Source organism: Bubalus bubalis, chromosome 3 (assembly GCF_019923935.1).
Source record: "Bubalus bubalis isolate 160015118507 breed Murrah chromosome 3, NDDB_SH_1, whole genome shotgun sequence".
Lineage (NCBI taxonomy): Eukaryota > Metazoa > Chordata > Mammalia > Artiodactyla > Bovidae > Bubalus > Bubalus bubalis.
In genome coordinates, this window is record NC_059159.1 from 74,495,442 (window position 1) to 74,520,582 (window position 25,141).

Genomic DNA, 25,141 nt, shown 5'->3' on the forward strand with positions numbered 1-25,141 from the left:
AAGACTGTCAAATTCTTTGAAAAGATATGGCGAGGAACCAGAAGTGTCAAAGAAGAAAGGAGATAACAGACAAAACAACCATGTTTCTGCTAGAGAAGTTGACATTTTGAAACCTATATTTCTCCTCGGAGAAGTCCCCACAGCTTCTATAATTAAAATTGTTCTGAGTGGGGGAGTATAAGGGAGATGAAAAAATGAAGTATAAAAACCTTTGTCATACTCAGTCCCAAGTGAGTGACACTCATAGAAATTGAGCTTATATCCATTACTGGAGAACAGATACTTTGAACGTCTATTACACTTTACATGCTTATGTAATGAATTCTATATGTTTTCCCCAGAGAAATTTAATTGAAATACTTGAAATCAAAGTCTTTTGGGGAAAGGCAAACATTAGAATGTTAAAATTCATCTCAGGTGTATCAGTCTAATGAAAAAGGAAAGCCAGACTCAAATTCACATAATTTCATTCTTCTATTCAACAAACATTTATTTCCTACCCAAATATCATTATTTTCTGTACATAAAACATGTCTATGGGATGAAAGAGAGGAAAAGAGAGAAAGAGTAAGCATGTGGAAGTGAGGTGTATAAGCCTACAAAATATTATGAATTGCTAAAGAAAATTGTCATAATGGTTATTTTGTTGTAGAACAGGAGTAGAGAATCAGAGTGGTCACCTACTCTTTACTTAAAATAATACTAAACGGTGTGTATGTATTTATCTTTTACTGTATGTGAGGCACTGTGCTGGGTACCATGAGAGTCAATGGTAAAGAAGACAGCCATGCTTTATGACATCATGGGGCTGAGATAGTAACTAATTACATTAAACCATGAGGTGGTTTTGCTGCATGCCGTGATCCTAATTGTATGCTATCTATCTTTTGCCTTTATGATAATATCAATACTAAAAACATTTATATTTTCTTGGAACTGTTTAGACATAAAAATGTAGAAAGTCAGCTTTAGTGAGAAATATTTCTAGTTTCTAAGAAATACTTTAGGAATAAGTTTTCAGTATGATTCATGATGTAGTAAATACTCATCTACATAAGTGATACATAAGTCCCATGATTCTCCATTTATCTTTTGTCTGATGCATATTGGATGAGACAATATTTTCAAGCTCTTTCATTGGAACATTTCATGCTGTTTTCTTTCTAAGTTGTTTAGTTCACTTCACTCAAGCACTAACTTACTCATTCAATACAGATTGATTGATTGGTATGTGTATGGCTCCTTAATAGGAGCTGCATATGAAAAGGAACCAAACATTAATAAAACATAAATCCAGTCTCATGAACCTTATTGACCAGTCATGTAATGAAAAGAAAAAGCATGTACTTAAGATGTGATTATGAAAAGAAGGGTTAAGTGCCATAAAAGAAGAATGAGTAGAGTTTTATTTCTGTTCATGCAAATTCAGCAAAGGGGGCATTTGACATAATACCTGAATACTAGTTACTATTTTGGCAAGTGGGGAGGAGGTGGAGAAACTTCCATGTAGAGAGAACAATGGAAACCAAACAGAGGGTGCCAGGGGAAGCAGCATTCAGTTTTATTATGCATGGAATCTTTTAACAGAATATATTAGAGATAAGACTGGTGTAACTGGGAACACATTGGAAAGCCTTAAAAGTATCTCAAGATGTTTTTTGTTTGTTTTCAGTGGGAAACTATTGAAGATTTTCAAATAACAACATCCTTAGCCTGAATGACTAAAGAAATATTGCTGCTGTTTCCTGAAATAGTGGGTACAAGGGATGTACCCATTTGAGAAGCTGTGTATGTGTTCAGGATGGGTTCTGGTGAGTCTTTCTTGGAATGTTCTATTCAGACAGGTGGAGATGCAATACCAGAAATAGTAAGTGAGGTAGGAGCTTTGGCAGTAAGTGTCTTTTCAAAAGAGTCAGCTCTTTGCATCAGGTGGCCAAAATACTGGAGTTTCAGCTTCAATAACAGCCTTAAAAAAAAATTCATTTATAGCTGTGCTGGGTCTTCGCTGACGGGCACGGACTTTCTCTAGCTGCAGTGAGCACGAGCTACTCTCTACTTGTGGTGCTCAGGCTTCTCATTACAGTGCCTTCTCTGGTTGTGGAGCATGGGCCCTCAGGTGTGCGGGCTTTGGAAGCTGTGGTACACAGGCTTAGTTGCCTGTGGCATGTGGAATCTTCCCAGACTAGGGATAGAACCTGTGTCCACTGCATTGGCCGGACGATTCTTAACCACTAGACCACTAGGGAAATTCAAAAACAGCCATCTTGAGTGCCCTGACCGTACAGAAGGGAAAGAGAGAGGACTTCTCTTCCTTTTAAGGAGATGCTTGGGAAATATCCACATTTCTGCTTGAATTTCCTTGGCCAGAGCTTGGGCACATGTCACATCTGGCTGCAAAAGAAGGTGGAAATACTTTCTTTAAGGTGTGTGGCAATATCTCCTTAAACTACAGCCAGAATCATCATGTTGTTTTGCTGTATGTAATCTTCTTATAGACTTTCCATTAATGATAAATCAATTTAATAATCCTGCAGCTTGGTGTTTAAACTCTTCATAATAAACCCAAATATATTCTTTCAAATTTATTTTGCATTGCTCTTCCACACACAAACAAGCACACACATCTCAGCCATATTAAATTCAAGAATGTTTTACACATCTCTTGCTTTTCCTATTGTCTACTTTTTTGTATGTGCTTTTTTCCCTAGTGTTGCCATTTTCAACTATTGCTTATTGAAATTTTATTTGTCTAATAAAGCCAATGAAAAATGTCACATCTCTAAAAACATCTTTAATTTTTGAATAGTACATAAGTTTTACTCCTTTGACTTCCTATAGCTTTTGATTTGTATATTTTTCATAATATTTTATAAATTTTACCACTTATTTTACTTTGGACTTGCCCTAACTTTCCTGTAGACAGTAAGCTCCTTGAAGAGTCAAAGATATATTTCATCTCAAGTATTTCCATGCATCTTTTCTGAAGCACCTAGTTTCAGATTTCTGCTTAAGTACACAAAATAGAATCACAATATTTAACTGAAACTGAATTTTTGCAGAAGTTTATGCCTACTTCTTAAGCACTATGGAAAAGAGTACAGTTATATCTAGAAACTTTTCTGGAGTTAAGATTATGATATATTTGAAGTATGCATTTTTGAAAGATAGCAGAGGACCGAGGATGTCCTTATGAAAATGGGTAAGGGTCATGGTGGAGCTGGATATTGCTTAGTCTTAGTTGGCAGAGAGGAGTTCATTTGTGTGTGGAGCTCAAAGCTCAGGGAAGCAACTGAAGCATGTTCGTTGGATAACCTAGTCTATCTCTCATCTGTTGGCTTAGAAAGAGGTACTCCCTGAGCCAACATGATATTGCAGGATTTGAGCTCAGCATCTCACCCTAAGAACCCTGCAAAATTCCTTATGAATTCCCAAGAATTATTAATACAAACCCACCCTAATTTTCTTGTAGATCTGATAATTCACATACATTGCTTAAGAGAATTCTACTCCTAATTTAAAACAGGAGATAAAACTTTGTTCTACTGGTGGTAGATAGATTATTGCAGAAGAGAATTCTGGATCAAATGTCTTGTGTGGGAAGGAGTGGCAGTCAGATTCCTGCAGGAGAACCGAGTCTTTTTATGTCAGTGCAGTAGGTGACAGATCCAGATTTAAATCTCTGCTCTACCACTTTGTGAGCTTGGGAAAGTTGCTTAATCTCTGAGGTCTAAACAATAGGTATTGTTGTAGAGCACTCAGCATTGTAATAATTTATCAATATCAAATTTATCAAATGTAATTACTTATCAATACTGAATGCTGCAGGTCAAAACAAAAATCATATCACAAAATCACTGGATTAAGGTGTTTGGAAGGCCAGAGGGACAGTTTCCAAGAGAACTGACAAGGTAGAAGTTGTTTGATGGATTCAGACGCTATTGAACTAGCAATCTGTACTATCCATTTCTCCAGAAATATGCACCCTTTTCCATAGTGATGGGCAGAATGGTGGAGCGGAAATCCTCTTTATTGGCAAGAAACTTAGGAAATGAAAGAGATGCTGAGGCTATATTACCTATTCTATTTGTTACTATTACCAATTAAGATAGAGGGGAATAAGAGATAGGAGCGTAACCATAATTTTGCTCCCTCAACAAATTTCTATTCCAACACTCCCCAACTTGGTATTCTCTTAATCTATTAGACTTAATCACCCAACAATATGATTAAGCAGAGTATAGTCATGGACAAACTTCATCCCAGGGGTGAGCAATCCTTAGTCCTAGGACAGTCGTCTTCCAACTTTAAGAGATTGCTCCCTCAATACCCACCAAACCTCCCTTGAATCATTCTTCCTGGGACCATTGAGTATTATACTCTGCAGTGATTCCAGCCTCTCAGCAGTGGCTCCCAAAACTCTCTGCAGTGGTTCAGAAGGATATATTTTTATATCATTTCCATGATTGACAGGCTGAAATTTCATACCCTGTTCTATATCTCATCCAAAGTCTATGTAGCCACATTGTCCAATATAAAGAAGTTCTATGGTAAGAATGAGTGCTGTAACGAAACACACAAACACATAAATACCTCCCACCAACAACATCCCAGTAACACCCAGTCACCTCAGACTGGTCCTTTGCTTTTCTTAAATTCTCTAGGAGAAAATAAAATTCAAAGATAGAATCCCTTTATAAATAAGGTCAAAGGTTATAATTCCAAAATTATCAAATCTGAAATAAAATTGTATTGCCCTCAAGTGTAAATCTAAAGTCCAAAATTCTTAGCTTAGATGCAAATCCTACATCTGTCTCTCCAGTCTGTTATTCTGCTCATTCTTAGCTAGAGTTTCTTTACTTCTCAGTAAACTTTGGATTCTGTTAGCTGCTATAGCCTAGAATATATCTCATGGGAATGGACATTGCTTTAGGGCCTCAACAACTGTATTACCATAAATGCAATGCATTCAAGGTTAGCTCGGCCAGTTTTGTTTCATGGCCTTTGATAAAGTTGGTCAGTGCTACTCTGACAGACTTGATCAATAACAGAAAAACTAGAACCCCATTAATGCCTGGAAGAGAGGTGGGAATCTTTTCTTTAGCTTTTCAAAGCAGCAATTATTGTCCCATGCTTGGAGCTACAGTAGATCTGTAGTCAACTTTTCCCTATACTGGGTCTTTTCACAGGGTGCATTTCTGTACTTCATTCTTATCGTTTCCTGTCTCCGTCTCAAATCACCCTTAACACATCACTTTCTTTTTATCACATATCATTGTCTAAGACTATATGTGTATCTTTTTTTGTCTTACTTGTTACTAGAATACAAAGGAAGGGAAGGACATTATTGTCTTACCCTTGGTGCATCCCCAAAGGTGTGAGAAACTCCTTGGACATAAAAGTCAAACAGTGTTTGTGAAATAAACAAATGGAGTAAAAACCAATACCCTACTACTTACCAATATTTAATCACCATCCTTAAGGGAAAATTACCTCTAACACTGTTTGTAATTTTTCTGATTATTATATATATTTCTCAATGTATCAGCTTAGGGAATTATTTTGATTTCTTCCTCTAAATAATGAAGAATTTTAGCTCAGTTGAGCTGTGCGCCCACCTCCTGAGTGTTGTTAGTAATGCTACTTTGGAGACTTTATATTATGTACTAAAACTTACTTTCCTCATTGTGGCAGATGTTATTAAGTGACTCACTCAATACCCACTTTCTCTTAAGCTTTGGCTGTGTCGCCTTCCCCCTGTCTGGAATATGAATATAAATATGGGAATATGTGACCCTATTGGAGAAGAAAGACAGACAGATCCCAGGTCTTGATGGGATTGTTGGTAAGATGCGCCAGTCCAGTGCTGAGGTAGACTTATCTGTATTCCTTTTCTCTTAATCCTTGCTTCCCTGTAACGTATAGTTGAATACCTTTCTGCTGATAAATTGTTTTGTCAACTTTGAGCCATAATTCTTGACACCCCATTATGCAAAATGAGAAAAAAAGTGTTCCTATATTACTCTCCTGCCTTCTCCTCTGCCAATTTCTCTCATCTATATCATTATTTTGCTATCAGAGTTTATAACTCTTACATGCTGTTCTATTATGGTAATTAATCCTCCTAGGATTTGCCTTCAGAGTTAATCTAAAATTTGATAAATAATGAACAGCAATATAATTATGTGAATATCAGTCACAATTAGAAACTCATATTGTGATTGGACTCAGAGAAAAAAATATAATCATAAGCCACAAAACCTGAGTAGCTCAAAAGAAGAATCTTGAAGTATCGTCAAACATAGTCTTGCAATTCACTAAATCATGTTTCATTTGATTCATCTTTGAGCTTTCTTTTGTATTTTTTTCTGAAGATTTTCTTTTTCTTGTCATCATTTAAAAATGCTTTCTTTGAGACTTCCCTAGTGGTTCTGTGGTTAAGACTCCATGCTTCCAATGTAAGGGTCACAGGTTTGATCCCTGGTCAGAGAACTAAGATCTCACATGCTGTGTAGAGCAGCCAAAAAAAGGGAAAAAAAAGAAATAAAAATAGAGATACTTTTTTCATATTGTCACTAATTTTTAAGCCAGTTTCTTATTTGGTGTATTTAAAATTATTTCCAAATTTACCCATAGTTTACCCATAGACATATACAAGTTCATTCTCCTAAGATCAGTGCATAATGTTGCCTCTTCTTTCCTACCTGCCCACTAGGGATTTTTTTTTTTCATCTTTGCTAGTAGATATATATATATATATATATACTGAATTTATTTGATTACCAATAATTCTAAACAATTTTTGTTATTGTTTCATTTTTCTTTTATGAATTACGTGTTCCTTGTTTGTGTGCATTTTGATATTAGGATAGCTATTTTTATAGTTCTTTTATTTTTATATATAAACTTTCTCATTTTATTACAAACATTTTCTCAGTTTGCTGTTTGCTTTCTATTTTTATAATAAATTTGTTTTTCTGTGTTAAAGATACTATTTTTTAATATAATAGTTTTAAAGTAAGGTAGAAGTTGGTTAATAATGTTCCCTATATGACCCTTGTCTTGATGTTATTCTAGCTAAACTTGAAAGTTAACTCTATCAGGTCATGTACTAATGTTACTAAGTGATTTATCACAGAAATATTATTTGTGCTTCAATTTTATGCTAAACGGTGACTTTTTTGTACAATTTTGTTGATGTGGGCAGTTTTTAGTCTTTATTGAATTTGTTACAATATTTTTTAAAAATTTATTTTTCACTGTACCAGATCTTCATGGTTGCACAGGCATTTCTCTACTTGTGGCAGGCAGGGGCTACTCTCTAGTTTTGATCCTCGGGTTTCTCATTGTAGTGCCTTCTCTTGTTGCGAAGCACAGGCTTTAGGACACGCAGGCTTCTGTAGTTGCAGCACATGGGCTCAGTGATTGTGCTCCTGGGCTCTAGAGCACAGGCTCAATAGTTCTGGTTCATGGGCTTAGTTGCTTGGTGGCATGTGGGATCTTCCCGGGTCTGGGATCAAACTCTTATCTCCTGCGTTGGCAGGCAGATTCTCTACCACTGAACCACCAAAGAAGTCCCTAACAATGTTTTAACATAGAAAATAGTGAAGTATAAAAGTCATTGCTCTCATGAAGCATACATTCAAAATTAAATTTGTTATTCAAAGATCTAGTTTGTTTATGAACACTGTCTCTCTAAGTAATATAAACAGTTCCTTGAGGTTAGGCTTAAGATCATTAAACATATGGAAAGAATATGTTCTCTCCTATACCAATTCTCCTATACCAACTTAGCAATTTACCAATTTACCAATTGGTATAGCTCTCTCCTATACCAATTTCTGTTAGCTGTGGACTTTTGGTCCACAGTTATGAGTACTAACTAATCCTGCAAACACTTTCTTAGGTCAGTTAGATGTCAAAATTGTGAAGAAAAATAAATATATCTTCATTTCTCTCCTTCATAGTTAAAAAATTATACAAAAGTATATGTATATATATCCTTGTCATCTTAAAACACTGTTATTGCATGTTCTCTAAAATTAAATAATTTTCCAAGTTATGGTATATATACTTGATATCATTTGCTTTTCTTTAATAAGTTATATCTTACTGAAAAAATACCTTTGTCTTAATAAAGAAATAATATATCAAATAGTTTTGTGGCACTAGTGGTAAAGAACCTGCCTGCCAATGTAGGAGACATAAGAGATGGGGTTTTGATCCCTGGGTTGGGAAGATCCTTTCAAGTAAGGCGTGGCAACTCACTCCAGAATTCTTGCCTAAAGGATCTGCATGGACAGAGAAGCCTGACAGGCTACAGTCCATAGGGTCGCAAAGAGTTGGACATAACTGAAGCGACTTAGCACACACACACATGCATGTTTTGTTTTGTTTTTGTTTGTTTGAGATTATAAATCCTTTGGAATATCAGGAAATGTACTATGTGTTTCCAAAATATAGGCAGGCACTGTGATGTAGGGAGGAAACAAAGGGTTTTAGAGTCAGATACTTAGGTGAGTTTTTGTCATGAGGTCTCCACCACTTGCTTGATGAGCTAATCCATACATGACTACTGGAAAAACCATAGCTTTGACTAGATGGACCTTGGTTGGCAAAGTAATGTCTCTGCTTTTTAATATGCTCTCCAGGTTTGTCGTAGCTTTTCTTCCAAGGAGCAAGCATCTTTTAATTTCATGACTGCAGTCACCATCTGCAGTGATTTTGGAGCCCAAGAAAATGAAGTCTGTCATTGTTTCTACTGTTTCCCCATCTATTTGCCATGAAGTGATGGGACTGAATACCACGGTCTTAGTTTTTTTAATGTTGAGTTGAGAGCCAGGTTTTTCACTCTCCTCTTTCACTTTCATCAAGAGGCTCTTTAGTTCCTCTTCACTTTCTGCCATAAGGGTGGTGTCACCTGCACCTTTGGTACTTAAAAATGTACCAAATAGGTTTTCTACCTATATGCATATTTTGTTAAAGTTGATCATTCCTATGGATACTTGCTTCAAACCCCAAATAATGTAAATGTTCCACCATTAAAAACAAGTTATTTCTTTATCCTATAATGTATATATGGATGCAGTGACTCTGAATAATTAATGTTTTTCTTCCAGTAGTTTTCACAGACCTAAACACAGTGAAGGACTGATGCTGAAGCTGAAACTCCAGTACTTTGGCCACCTGATGTGAAGAGTTGACTCACTGGAAAAGACCCTGATGCTGGGAGGGATTGGGGGCAGGAGGAGAAGGGGACGACAGAGGATGAGATGGCTGGATGGCATCACTGACTCGATGGACATGAGTTTGAGTGAACTCTGGGAGTTGGTGATGTACAGGGAGGCCTGGCATGCTGCGATTCATGGGGTTGTAAAGAGTCAGACACGACTTAGCGACTGAACTGAACTAAACTGAAACACAGTATACGTGCTTTCCATCTTGTATTTGTGATTAGCAAATTTCAAAGACAAGTTATTGAACCACTATGTAAAACAATTGTCTTAATTTTCTTCTGTTTTCACAGGTTACTTATGCTTTCTTTGCTATTTGCTAATTTTTTTATTACATTGCTGCTGCTGCTAAGTCACTTCAGTCATGTCCGACTCTGTGTGACCCCATAGATAGCAGCCCACCAGGCTCCGCCATCCCTGGGATTCTCCAGGCAAGAACACTGGAGTGGGTTGCCATTTCCTTCTCCAATGCATGAAAGTGAAAAGTGAAAGTGAAGTCGCTCAGTCGTGTCCGACCCTCAGCGACCCCATGGACTGCAGCCTTCCAGGCTCTTCCGTCCATGGGATTTTCCAGGCTAGAGTACTGGAGTGGGCTTCTCCCTAGTAAATAAATGACATGCTCAAACAAAAAATTTCCGTGGAACTAGTACTAACATGTGTGCTGTGGGCTAAGTCACTTCAGTTGTGATCCCGTGACCTGTAGCCCACCAGGCTCCTCTATCTATGGGATTCTCCAGGCAAGAAAGTGAAGTGAGTTGCCATGTCCTTCCAGGGGGATCCTCCCCATCCAGGGATTGCACTTGCATTTCTTGGGTCTTCTGCATTGGCAGGCAGATTCTTTACCACTAACGCCACCTGGTAAATACTAATATAGCACGAGACATGGTCTGCGGTAGCTAGTACTGTGTGAGGAGAGTTTCAAATTTTAAAGACAAAATTGAATTAATTCAGAAACCAAAAAGCTTATTAGACAAACTTTTTAGGTGCTTTAAAGTTGTAAACTGTTTTCCAAAGTATTGAGAGAAATGAGATGACTCGAAGGTATGATAAATTAGTGATTTCTCCTATGAACTATTAATAAAAAAACAAGCATTTGAAATACAGCGTACCTTGTTGACTGAGGAAACATTCTTATATTGAGAGATAAGGTGAGAATATATCACACAAACAAGAAAACTTGACTTGCCAAATATTACCCAGCCTTTGCATGGAGGTGATATTCTAAGCCTTTCTGTGAGCTGGGAAAAAACCTTTTTGTGAGAAAGGACCTTGGTATACTTAAGAGTTTTGTTGATTATCAAAAATAAAAAAAATGAATAGATAATTTTTCTCTAGAAATTTTAAGGACACTTGTTTCCGTCATGTACATTTCTATAAGGATTATGGCACTTAGAAGGAAAATGTATGGAAATACAGGAGTAAATTTCTATTATGTTGTAACTTAAGCAGAAATCAATAAAACCAAAAAGCATTAAAAAATGAACAAAAAAAAAATGAAAAATTGCATGTTGTGTTAGTTGAGGGAAGAGTATTCTGGTTACTATTTCTGCATAACAAATTACTCCCGGAACAAGTAGTGTATGACAATTACCAGTTTATTATTCACAGATTATGTAAATTTTGACAGGCACAAGGGGATAGCTTTTTTCTGCTCCATAATGCTTGGGGTCTCAAAGGCTGGAGGCTGGAATCGTCAGAAGGCTCATTCGCTCACTTGTACAGTTCTTGGTCTGGGATGAAGATTAGGGCTGCCAATGTGAGTGTCTACGCTTGGCCTCTCTGCATAGCTTGGCTTCCTTGCAGTATGGCAGCTGAAGGTAGTCACACTTTTCACAGAGCCTGAGAGCTCTAAGTGTGAGCTCGGAGGGAATAAGACAGAAGCCCCAACACATTTTATGACACGACATAAGAAGTCAAAGCAGTGACAAGTTTTATAGATTCAAGTGTAGAAGACATAAAAAGTGCTTTTCAATGGGATGAATGGCAAAGGTATGTAGAAGGGAATATGAGATGAGAGATGGGGCTATATTTAAAATACCTTCATGTTTTAGAAAGCTTTAGGCACTCCAGTCTATTTAATGCTCTTTTTGGTCCAAGAATAAAAAGTAGATTTTAACCATATGTAGTTTAAAGAGGAGAACATTATAATAAGTAAAATTGTATTATATATAATATAATATTAAAAATATGTTCTTATATTTTAAAAATATTTTTCCCTAAATAGGAAAAGATTCTATTGACTTTTGGCTTCTTCACAAAACACATAAAACAGGCAATAGCAACCTTTGACTTCTTCATGAAACACATAAAACAGGAAACAAAAAAGTGCAGTTAAACTTCATATGAGTGAAGGTGTTCTGAAGGGAAGAGCTGTTGAGCTTTGGAATGGGTGGCTGAAAGGGTCTGCAGGACCAGAAACACGTCCTGAAGAGCTGCTCTTTCCCCTCTCTGTGACTGCTTACAGGAGAAGAGAAGACAGAGTCCTCTGTCTTACGCTGCGTCATTCACACTGATGTTACTACAAAGTGACAAAAAGGCTCATTTCACTTTTGTGTCTAAAAGAGAAAACGCATTATTCTGTTCCCTTTCTAAACTAATGGATACTGATTCTTTTAAGAATTTACAAGTTTGTTTTTTTTTTTTTGCAACAGCTAATCATCACTTGATAAGAAAGCACAAGCCAACAGACTGATGTCTCTGTAAGACTCCAGTTTCACTTGGTTCTGAAAGGTGAAGCAGTTAATACATGCACAAAATTAACAATACTGCCTAACATTGTCATACAAACCTCAGTTTACAGTGACAAAGTCAAGTGCTTTGTAAGGTAAAGCTCTGTGACTTCTGGGAATGAGGTGACTTATTCTGGAGAAGTCTTAGGGAAGGACACAGAATAGGGCCAGGAACATGCCCATGTGACCACTGCTCAGTCATACTAAGGGGGCTCTGCCCTTACCTTTGAGATAGAGATGGAGAAACTTAGGAAAATCCATGCCCTCTTAGAGCACTCGTCTTGGGTTTTCCTTCTTATAACAGAGATTGATACTTAGCAGGATTGTATAAATTCCTAAAGAAGCAAAACTCTGTGGGAACTCTGTTTTACTTGGTAGAGGAAACACCTGTCTATCCTTGAACCTTAACATGGGGAGGGACCGGGCATGGGGTATGCTTTCTATGTCAGCTTTCGTATTCATATAAATCACATGCAGCCATTATTCTTTTGTCTCTTTTGTCAATAGCATTGACCATTTATTTATTGAAATTAATCTATGAAGATATTTGAGTGAAATTGAGATGTGTGCAGTAAGAGAAAAGGTCTCGTATATTGGACAGGCTTATGTTGGAATTCTAATCTATCACATACTAAATGTATGTCTGTGTGTGGCTCAGTCGTGTCCGGCTCTTGGTGATCCATGGACTGTAGCCACCGGGCTCCTCTGTCCATGGGATTTTCCAGGCAAGAATATTGGAATGAGTTGCCATTCCCTTCTCCAGGGGTTCTTCTAGACCCAGGGATCAAACTTAGGTTTCCCACGTTGTGGGCAGATTCTTTACCATCCGAGCCACAGGGAAGCCCTATACTAATTGTATAGCCCTCAGCAATGTACTTAACCTCCCAGACCCTTCATTTATTTTTCTGTAAAAATCACAGAGGTTTGTAATATGGACTAAAATTAGAAGTATGAAAAGTGTGGCTCATAATAATAGAAACTTAATAATACATATTACTTGCCTTTTTATTTCAGACACAAATGCTTTTGTATTGATTTTTGGAAATAATTACAGAGTTGGATAACTATTATGGATATAGATATAAGTGTTAACTTTAATAGTTGAAGCCATTTTGAGCAAAATTATTTAATGCCTCAAAGAAAGTTAATTGTTAAAAATTGTTCCAACAGTTTATTTTTGTTTCCTAAAGTTTCCATTCAGTCTTATGGCCTTTATATAATTGATAAATCCATAGGGACAGTTTTACATAAAAACATTTAACAAGTGTGAATTAATAACAGAAAGGAGCCATGATACTTTCAGGCATCATTTTGGCAATATTCTTATTCTAAGTGAATAATACTCTTGTTCTTTGTCTACTAGGACTAAAACATGTTCTTTTTCATCTTCTGTAATGCTTTGTTTTGGAGGGAGGTTAAATATTAAACATTCATATTTTAACTAGTTCTCATTGTTTTAGGATGATGTTAACTGCATAACAGCTTTTCCTCTCACTATCTTACATTTATATACATATGCTATATATATATAATATATATATATATATATAAAATATATCTAATTAGGTTCAGTTCACTTGCTCAGTTGTGTCTGACTCTTTATAACCTTATGGACTGCAGCATGCCAGGCCTCCCTGTCCATCAGCAACTCCCAGAGCTTGCTCAAACTCATGTCCATTAAGTCGGTGATGCCATCCAACCATCTCATCCTCTGTCGTCCCCTTCTCCTGCTGCCTTCAATCTTTCCTAGCATCAGGATCTTTTCCAATGAATCAGTTCTTCACATCAGGTGGCCAATGTATTGGAGTTTCAGCTTTAGCATAAGTCCTTCCAATGAATATTCAGGACTGATTTCCTTTAGGATTGACTGGTTGGATCTTGCAATCCAAGGGACTCTCAAGAGTCTTCTCCAACACTACAGTTCAAAAGCATCAATTCTTCAGTGCTAGGCTTTCTTTATGGTCCAACTCTCACATCCATACATGACTAGTGGAAAAACTAAAGCTTTGACTAGATGGAACTTTGTCAGCAAAATAATGTTTCTTCTCTTTAATATGATGTCTAGGTTGGTCATAGTTTTTCTTTCAAGGAGCAAATGTCTTTTAATTTCATGGCTGCAGTCACCATCTGCAGTGATTTTGGACTCCAAGAAAAGAAAGTCTGTCACCGTTTCCATTGTTTCCCCATCAATTTGGTATGAAGTGATGGGACTGGATGCCATGATCTTCGTTTTGTGAATGTTGGGTTTTAAGCCAACTTTTTCACTCTCCTATTTCACTTTCATCAAGAGGCTCTTTAGTTCTTCCCTTTCTGCCATAATGGTGGTGTCATCTGCATATCTGAAGTTATTGATATTTCTCCTGGCAATCTTAATTCCAGCCTGGGCTTCATCCAGCCCGACATTTCACATGATCTACATTGCATAGAAGTTAAATAAGTAGGGTGAGAATATATAGCCTGATGTACTCCTCTCCCTATTTGGAACCAGTCTGTTGTTTCATGTCCAGTTCTAACTGTTGCTTCCTGACCTGCATACAGATTTCTCAAGAGACATTTAAGGTGGTTTGGTATTCCCATCTCTTGAAGAATTTTCCATAGTTTGTTGTGCTCCAGACAGTCAAAGGCTTTGGCATAGTCAAGAAAGAAAAATAGATGTATTTTGGGAATTCTCCTGCTTTTTCTATGATCCAACAGATGTTGGCAATTTGATCTCTGGTTCCTCTGACTTTTCTAAATCCACCTTGAACATCTGGAAGTTCATGGTTCATGTACTGTTGAAGCCTGACTTGGAGAATTTTGAGCATCACTTTGCTAGCATGTGAGATGAGTGCAATTGTGTGGTAGTTTGAGCATTCTTTGGCATTGCCTTTCTTTGGGATTGGAATGAACACTGACATTTTCCAGTCCTGTGGCCACTGCTGAGTTTTCCAAATTTGCTGACATATTGAATGCAGTATTTTCGCACCATGATCTTTTAGGATGTGAACTAGCTCAACTGGAATTCCGTCATCTCCGCTAGCTTTGTTCATAGTGATGCTTCCTAAGGCCCACTTGACTTTGCATTCCAGGATGTCTGGCTGGAGGTGAGTGATCACACCTTCATGATTATCTGGGTCATGGAGATCTTTTTTGTATAGTTCTTCCATGTATTCTTGCCACCTCTTCTTAATTTCTTCTTCTTCTGTTAGGTCCATGCCATTTCTGTCCTTTATTGTGCCCATCTTTGCATGAAATATCCCCTTGGTATCTCTTGAAGAGATCTCTAGTCTTTCCCATTCTATTGTTTTCCTCCATTTCTTTGCATTGATCACTGAGGAAGCTTTCTTATCTCTCCTTGCTATTCTTTGGAATTCTGCATTCATATGGGTATATCTTTCCTTTTATCCTTTGCCTTTAGCTTCTCTTCTTTTCTCAGCTATTTGTAAGGCCTCCTCAGACAACCATTTTGCCTTTTTGCATTTTTTTTTTTCTTGGAGATGGTCTTGATCACTGTCTCTTGTACAATGTACAATGTCACAAACCTCTGTCCATAGTTCTTCAGGCACTCTGTCTATCAGATCTAATCCCTTGAATCTATTTGTAACTTTACTGTATAATGGTAAGGGATTTGATTTAGGTCATACCTGAATGGTCTAGTGGTTTTCTCTACTTTCTTCAATTTAAGTCTGGATTTGTGAATAAGGAGTTCATAATCTGAGCCACAGTCAGCTCCCAGTCTTGTTTTTGCTAACTGTATAGAGCTTTTCCATCTTTTGTGGCAAAGAATATAACCAATCTATTTTGGTATTGACCATCTGGTGATGTCCATGTGTAGAGTCTTCTCTTGTGTTGTTGGAAGAGGGTATTTTCTATGACAAGTGCATTCTCTTGGCAAAACTCTGTTTGCATTTGCCCTGCTTCATTTTGTACTCCAAGGCCAAATTTGCCTGTTACTCCTGCTATCTCTTGACTTCCTACTTTTGCATTCCAGTCCTGTATGATGAAAGGACATCTTATTTTGGTGTTAGTTAGAAGGTCTTTTAGGTCTTCATAGAACCATTCAACTTCAGCTTCTTCTGCATTATAGACTTGGATTACTGTGATATTGAATGGTTTGCCTTGGAAATGAACAGAGATCATTCTGTTGTTTTTGAAATTGCATCCAACTACTGCATTTAGAACTATTTTTTTTTTTTTGACTATAAGAGTTACACCATTTCTTCTAAAGGATTCTTTCCCACAGTAGTAGATATAATGGTCATCTGAATTAAATTTGCACATTCCAGTCCATTTTAGTTCACTGATTCCTAAAATGTTTATGTTCATTCTTGCCATGTTCTGTTTGACCACTTCCAATTTACCTTGATTCATGGACCTAACATTCTAGGTTCCAATGCAATATTGTTCTTTACAGCACCCGACTTTATTTCCATCACCAGTCACATCTACAACTGAGCATTGTTTTTGCTTTGGCTCTGTCTTTTCATTCTTTCTGGAGTTATTTCTCCACTTTTCTCCAGTAGCATATTGTGCACCTAAAACCTGGGGAGTTCATCTTTCAGTGTCATATCTTTTTGCCTTTTTATACTGTTCATGGGATTCTCAAGGCAAGAATACTAGAGTGGATAGCCTCTCTATTCTCCACAGCATCTTCCCAACCCAGGGATTGAACCCAGATCACCCCCATTGAAGGTGGATTCTTTACCAACTGAGGTATGAGGGAAGCCCATATATAATTTACTATATATAAAAAACTGGATATATGTATATAATTGAATCACTTTGCAGTATACTTGAAACTAATACAACGTTGTAAATCAGCTATACTTCAGTTATACCCCCCAAATTCTATTAAGTACTTTTAGATCTCATCTGGTAATAAGTTAGCAATATATAGTCCAATTCTTCACTCATATTTAAAGAAATTGAAAATCCAAATAAAAATAAATTTCAGTAGGAGGTAAGCAAAATTTTTTGTGTAAAAGAAAATATTTTGTGCAAATTCCAATTGTAAATGTGTAATGTTTTTATGTCTCATTTGTCCCAGTATAACTTTCTTAACAGAATATACTTCAATACTTAAATAGGAAATTATTTAATTTAGTGTTTTACTTATGTTTTTGAGATTGTAAAGTTTATTTCAGTTCAGATGGTGCTGTGAGTTCAAACTTTGCTGCAGCTCCTTCTACTAAAGTTGACCCTTGAACAGCACAAGTCCTTTTATATTCAGATTTTTTTTTTCATTAAATACTGTAGTACTTCATGATCTGTGGTAGGTTGAATCTGCAGCTGAAGAACTGCAGATGCAGAGGGCTGACTTTGGGACTTGGACATTTGCAGATTTTGGTATCCATGGTGGGTCCTGAAATGAATCCCCCATGGAGACTGAGGGATGAATGTAGATAACAATGATAGACAAAATATTGAACTAGAAACAACCATGAATGGACTAATTTGAAAAAACAGATCATCTTGGTATAAACTTTTCAAGGCACATTGATTTGAAATTCCAAACACTTTAGACTGAGAAGCTTCTTAACTTCCAGGGAAGAAAAAAGTAGGCTACAGGAGTACAGGCAGAACTTAGCTGGGTTCTTCAATTGGGCTTTTACAAGGCTTCTGTCAAGTTTGGCTTCTGAGGAAATACTGGTGTCTAACCTCCCTCAGGTTGTTGGAAAAGTTCATTTCTTGTGCCTGTAGATCTCATGGTGGCTTGCTTCTTCAAGGTCAATGAGAAAACATCTCTGACCTTCAGAAGTGCCCCAGTCCCTCTTTCGAGGGATTTTTCCCAATTAAGTCAAGCCTATCCAGGATGTTCTTCCCCTTGATCAGCTCAAATTCTACTAATTTGGGCCCTTAATCACGTTGTAAAAATCCTTCCCCTTTGCAAGGGCCTCTGGATTTGAAGCAAGTCATAAGTTCAGCCAGCACTTGGGGATTATATTAGGAGTCATAGGGTGTTACTTTAGGGTGTGTCTGCCACAAAAGAGTATATGCATGGTTATGTGATGAAGGCGAAGGGAGAAAGGTGTCTCACTCTCTATGGTGACAAGCCCATATCTATAATGCTTAAAATGAAAGAAATTAATTATCAATATTAAGAGACATAGAGGAAAATGTGAAAATGATGTGCTAAAAGAAGGGAAGATGGTTGTTTGAAAAGGTGGATATGGGAGGGCAATGATGACAAGTGCTGCTTCTTACAGGAGAATTGTGTAATCACGTGACTTGTAGAGCAGATAATGGCATAAGCTTGATAAAAATGAAAACATTAAGGGAAGAAAATAAGAGGTTTTTCAACAGTTCAAGGAAGATCCAAGTTTTTAGGGAAAAAGTGCCCTTCAAGTTACAAGCAGAATAAATGTTCAACAGATTTTAATGCAGCTGCAGAATATCATATAAGTACAGAGGTTTCTTATATAGGTTAAGATAAAAATTCTGAAAAATGCTTGGAACATAAAAGTCAACATTTAATATCAAGGATGATTAAGAAGAAATCTTCAAAGATATCACATAGAAAAGGCAGATTATCTACAAAGAAATGACAATTAGGACAGGTCTCAATAAAATAAATGTCAAAAGAAAATGGAAAACCACATTGAATATGTCTCAAACAGTCTATCATTTTATATTTATATAAATTAGAATTTAAGAATTAAGTTAAAATAGAGGCATTTCTAGACATCTGAAAATTAAAAGCTTACCATAACTCAAAGGTTTTTCACTAGCAGAAATATGAGAGAGAAGAAGAGTGTGGGGTATATAGAGCAGTCCTGAACACAAAAATTATTTTTAAAATATCAATTAATTATAGTAAATATTAATTACAAAAGTAAATAATAATTTTGAGAGCTTAAGATGGATAGAACTGGAACTCTGGACAAGAATAAGTTATATTGGAATAAGAATGCTATGTGAATAATTAACATGTGCTATATCTGTGTTTTGTTTTGGAGGGCAGAAATTAGAAACCTTATACTTGACTAACTTATAATTATGTATATTAAAAATTAATGGCAAATAATTGAAGCTATATACAACTATGTTTTAGATCTTCAGACCTTATTTGTCTAATAACTAGAATTTTGTATCCTTTTATCAACCTCTGTTTCTCTGTGTTCCACTATCCCATCACCCCTGCCAGCCACATTCCTCCTTTACTTCTGGCAAACACTTTTCTACTCTCTTTGTTCATGAATTCAACTTTCTTAAAGATTCCTTGTATAAGTGGTACTATGCAGTATTTGTCTTTGTCTGGCGTATTTCACTTAGCATAATTTGCTCCAAGTTCCAGTTGTTTCAAGTCACAGGATTTCCTTTTATAAGGTTGAATTTCATGTGTGTGTGTGTGTGTGTGTGTGTGTGTGTGTATTTTCTTGATCCATTCACCCATCAGTGGATATTTGGGTTGTTTCTACTCCTTGGCTATTGTGTATAATGTTGCCATGAATGTGAGAACACAGATACTTCTTCAATACAATGGTTTTGTTTCCTTTTTGATATGTACCCAGAAGAGATGCATTCCTGGTTCATGTGGTAGTTCTATTTTTAATTTCTTGAAGAATGTTCATACTGTTTTCCATAGTGTCTTAGCAGTTTACATTCCCACCAACAGTGCACAAGGGTCCCCTTTTCTCCGCATCCTCATGAGCCCTTGTTATCTCTTGTCTTTTTGAGACTAGCTACCCTAACATGTGTGAGGTGATACCTGATCATGGTTTTAATTTGTCTTCCCCTGATGATTAGTGATGTCCAACACTTTTTCATACACCTATTGGCCATTTGTATATCTTCTTTGGAAAAATGTCTATTCAAGTCCTTTGTCCATTTTTATTTTCTTAAAAATAAAATTTCTTAAAACAATTTTATTTTATATTGAATTATAGTTGATAACCAATGTTGTATTGGTTTCAGATGTGTAACAAAATGATTCAGTTATACACACACACACATATATATAAATATATTCTTTTTCAAATTCTTTTCTCATTTAGGTTTTTATAGAATGCTGAATAGAGTTCCCGTGATACACAGTAGGTCTTTGTTGATTATCTGTTTTAAATTTAGTAGTGTGTATAGATCAGTCTCAAACTTCTAGTTTATCCACCTCTCCATCTTTCCCCTTTGGTAACTATAAGTTTGTTTTCTAAGTTCGTAAGTCTGTTCCTTTGCCCACTTTTAAACAGGGTTATTTGTGGGTTTTTTGCTATTGAGTTGTTTGAGTTCCTTAAAATAATTTGATTAAAGCTTTCAGGTGAACTAGAAGACAATGTTTGTCTGTTTTAAGATGATATTCTTAGGAAAAGGAGTACCCTCAGGTTTGTGTTGATCAGTTGTCTATCTCAAAAACCTGCAACAATTAATGTGATCCAGCATTTGGAGCATTGGCAAAGAGGGATATTTGTTTTGAACTCTCTGCTGCCTGTCTTAGTATGCAGCCTAAGTTTCATGATTGAATGTAAAGTGTGGATTAGCCATGCCTGTAAATGTCTGTGCTCTGTCAGATTGCTTCCAATGATATTCTTACTTTCTCTGATATTATTTCTCTATCACAATACATCACTAAAAATTCTTTGTGTTATCATGGCCCTTTAAAATCTATCCTGCTTTGAGAAAAAACTGGTTATAATCTAGAGATATAGGAACTTTGATTAGTATTTAACATTCTACTGAAATTAAAATCCTTATTATAAACCACCCTTAAAAATATTTTCTGTTTTATTAATTGGGTTACATTTAAGATTATTTCACTTATTTTCAGTTAACTATATATAAGATCTTTCTATAGGCTTGGCATCTTGTTAAGCCCAGTAGATTTAAATATTTTTATAGTATAGTCTTCCTGCCAGCTAGTAAAAATGTTTTCTCATTTCACCTATATCTATATATGTATTTGCATGTATGGTCAGGCCAATCAAGATGGCTGTTCTCTTGCTCTCTGTACATCACCTGCTTGAGTAGTTCCTGCTTCATTCACATGACTGGCCAACACTCTTAATTTTAGGGCTTAATCAGTAACTACCTACATGCTTCATGCTTCCCTGGTGGCTCAGCCAGTAAAGAATCTGCCTGCAATTCAGGAGACTGCCTGCAATGCAAGAGACCTGGGTTTGATCCGTTGGTTGGGAAGATCCCTTGGAGAAGGGCATGGCAACCCACTCCAGTATTCTTGCCTGGGAAATCCCATGGACAGAGAAGCCTGGCAGGCTACATGGCATCACAAAAGAGTTGGAGATGACTTAGTGACAAAACCTCCACCACCAACAACAAGCTTGCCCCCTGCCCCAGCCCCTGGTTTTCCTGGTAACTGATGAGGGAATCTGGCATCGATTTCCCCTATAAATGGTAGCCTTCTTCTCCCCCAGTAGCAATGATTGCTATTGTGTCCTGTGAGCTAACTGCCATCCCTAGTGGGATGTTGTGCCAGTACTTCGCTTAAGACTAGTGAAATTCCTTCTCCAATAAACTGTTGATGTCTGTCGCCATCTCCAGGCTCACAACTCGTTCTTGTGGGCTCAAGCAGTTACAAGGTTTATAGGCCTGTGGGGTGCGACCCAACGCTGTATCTGTAAATAAATAATCAAACTGAAAAATCAAGATTGCCTTTGATTGTGATCAAGCTGTGAGAAATTTCTGAAACACACGTGACATTGTTTGAAGAGGGAAACAACTCTGAATTTGTGGCAAGGGGAAAGCTGGTTCAGAATGTGGGTGCCATCCCCAAGTGATTGAGATGTGGTGATGGCAGAAACCTGGAACCGGTGCCTTTGGGCTGCTATCCTGCCGTAGAACATCCGATGGGTCCACACCTCCTCCAGGCCTCTCCCCCTTGGGTCAGGTGGCAATAATCAGAGGATCTGCCACTGGGTGTGGATATTGAGTTTGGGAACTTAGGAAAAGAAACACAGAGAGTCTCAGGTGACGGGGGCACTAGGAAGAGCTGGGAGCACCCAGGAGGCTAGCTAGGGGTACACACTGGGTTGCAGCTCATTCCTTCAGGACACAGCAGACGGGAGAATGCAAGTCACCTGAGTGATGAGCCTGCTATAAAACCTAATGAATTCCCAAACTAGACAGTTTTCTCTGAGCTGAGTTGATCATGTACATAGGTAATGCTGAACTGTTAACTGAATCTAAAGCACGTCCCAGTGTGAAAATGGAACTCGTGGGAAGTGGCAACTCATTGCCTGAGGTTGCCCAGAGGCAAGTCACACGTGTACTTCACTAATCTTGAGTGAAGACTGTTGGCTGAGACCTGAGATTCATGGGATTCTCATTCCACAGCTCAAATCTTTGAACTGATAAGAGCACAAACTACGTGTGAGATTCACTACATGTGCTCTGCATTGAAACCTGATAACAGCACTCTTCTGTCAGATGAAGAAACAGTACTGAAGCTATAAGTGGTAAAAGCGGGGTGCAAACCAGCATTCCTAACCTTAAATTACTGCACTGAAACACTTAAGAGAGAGGTCAAGATCAACTTGAATCAGTAGCCAAAAAGGAAGAAACTTGGGAACATTCTTGAAATGACATTGATTTCTCTCTGCTGGGAGTTAGTGAGGTGAAGTGAGAAAAGAACTTGGGCAGAGTTCTAACAACTGAACAGCTACCCCGGGAAGAGAGAAAGACAACAGTAATCTTAAGAAGAGTTGAATGTCAACGAACGTTTGAATTCTGAGTAGATTTTCTTTATTCAGCTTTTTCTTCTCAGGTTAAAGTTCATATGTCTTGAATTTATTTTAACGTATAAAACTTTGATACTCTGATCACCCAACAAATATTTTCATGCATGTGTTTCACAGTAAGATTGTGATTTAGCTCTCATGAAGATCTTCAATTTTTATATTCTCTAAGGTGTTGTGTGTTTGACCTTGAAATGACTGGTAAGTTCTTTAGCTTTGTTGTTTCTCAGTTAATTAGTGTATATATTCAAATAAGTAGTCTAATCTTAACTACTGCCTGGTATTTTCTGTATGTTACGTAGCAGATTCATTTTGAGTTTTTCATTTCAACTTTTACCTTCAGCGATTTAGAAATGTATGGAGTGTTTTCTGCTTCTCCACTTTCAGGACTTAAGAAGCTCTACTTAGAGATCAAAGAGGTGGACTACACTAATAAGCAGGAGGAGAGGAGATAGGAAATGAATAATTAAGATGGATTTATCAGAAACAAGTAAGTATAAACCCTGTTAGTTTTAAAAGCCTGTGTCTGATTACTTGATAAAGGAATACTAAGTCGTGTAGCTTTTTCCATAGATGAAATGTCTCTTCTAAACTTTTTGCTTTAATAATTGACACATATATTTAAAACTTGGCTATTTTCAATATCTAAGCATACTTTATTTTTAATACAATCATATTTTCAAATTTAGATGTATTTTCAAAATAAGATTATTTGCCAAAATATTCTACTCTACCCTGATAGTATTTGAGGATATCTAATCTGATCTCTCTTTTCATGTTTTTTTTTTTTTTTAATATTATGCATATGGAAAAAGCAAAGCAGAAAGGATTTTATCTTTGCCTAAATACCATGTTTAGGTCATCATCACTCATTTTTTTAATTGAAATAACTTTAAGTAGAATTTATTATATAGCATTTTGAAGATAAACAAATGTCATGATCATCTTCTAAAGAAGAGGCAAAGCAGTTTGCTAAACAGAGACAGAGCAAAGTGCCAGTCATTGCAATTTACTTTTGATTTTGCTGCAGAAAGAGTGTGAAAGTCCCCAGAGTATATGATAATGTTTGAAGTGCTAGAACACATTTTTCCCCATTAATTCTTTATATTACCGCCCACATCAAATAGGCTTTTCTGCAGTTTACTGTTAGCTGTATACTCTGAATTTAAATAGCTATAGGTCTGTTCCCCTTCCTAAGGGTACAAGAAATGTTGTGACTACTAATTGAAACTGTAAAGCGAGGGCAACCATTCCTTCTCTTGGTACTTTGTACTTAAATATCTGACTATGATTACGAAATAGGCTGCTCTGTTGCATACGCTGCCTTTCCTAGTAATCACAAACAGCCAAGTAGAGTAGAGAATGCATGGGTTGTTAGTTTTTAAGCACAGGTATAAAACCAATTGAAAATGGAACACCCTGCAGCGCTCACAGGATTTCAAATATTTTATGATAAGAAAATACTTGGGAAAATAAGGGTTGTATTCTTCATTGTTTTTACTTGTTCATTAGATTAGTATTTATTGAGGATCTGTTTTGTTTTAGCACTGATCTAGGCACTGGGAGAACATCAGGGAAGCAGAGAAGAAAACAGTCCCCATCCTCATGGATCTTACATTAAATAAAATATTTAAGTTTACATATAACATAAAATATTCTAAAAGGTAGAAATAGAATAGAAAATAGAATTTTTGTATGGAGAAAAGTGAGCTGGGACTTGAGATGGCCAGTATAAGTTAGACAAATGGCCAGGAAAGACCTTGCAAAGAGGGAGACGTGTGCATAAAATCCGAAGTGAGTCACACAGAATATTGAAGGAAAAGAGCTCAAGCAGAAGGAAGAAAACAGCGAAGTCCCTAAAGCATGTGTGTGCTGGAAATAGCCAAGAAACCAGCAGGAGAATGGTATTGCTCAAGAAAATTGCCTCAGAGAAGAATAAGAGGTGGCCTTCAAAGTAGGAGTTTTGGAGGTGGGGCTTTGTAGATTTTTATGGTTTGATGGAGAGAGAAAATCACTGGGACCTTGGGGCAGCCATCCGACAAGGTCTGTGTTGCATTTTAATAAAAATTCTCTGGCTGTGTTCTTAGGGCAATAATAATAATAATAATAATAATGGAACAAGGGCAAGAGTGAGGAGGAATGATGCTAGAGATCATGCTCCCCTCTCTTCCTGCTCTGTGCAAGAGTGACATGTATGGCATATATTAACTCCTAAGTGGCTTCTCTGAGTTTGTCTTGCATTGGGGTCAACTAAGGAGAGACATCTACAGGGGAGAATGGGAGGTGAGTAAAATTTACATCTTTATTACTCCCCTCTCCATCCCTCAGGGCCTGGTTCTTGCCAGTGGTCCTCTGCATTAGCTGCGTGTATGACTTCCTGTAACAACTTCTAAGCTTGAAGGTTGTGATATCTTCCTGCCAGAGCTAACATGGGGATATCGCGTTATCCCTTGTTGATTTTCTAACATCTGCTCATGCCTGCATGTGTACTCAGTCACTTTAGTCATGTCTGACTCTT

At 37.0% G+C, this 25,141-nt stretch overlaps 1 long non-coding RNA gene across 1 annotated transcript; it reads left to right on the forward strand.

The window, feature by feature from the left end:
- The first annotated feature begins 21,864 nt into the window (after positions 1-21,864).
- LOC112583846 lies at positions 21,865-24,456 on the forward strand. The gene is made up of 3 exons (XR_003108120.2): positions 21,865-22,824; positions 23,011-23,113; positions 24,169-24,456. It is a non-coding gene; the product is annotated as an uncharacterized LOC112583846 (long non-coding RNA).
- The last annotated feature ends 685 nt before the right edge of the window (positions 24,457-25,141 follow it).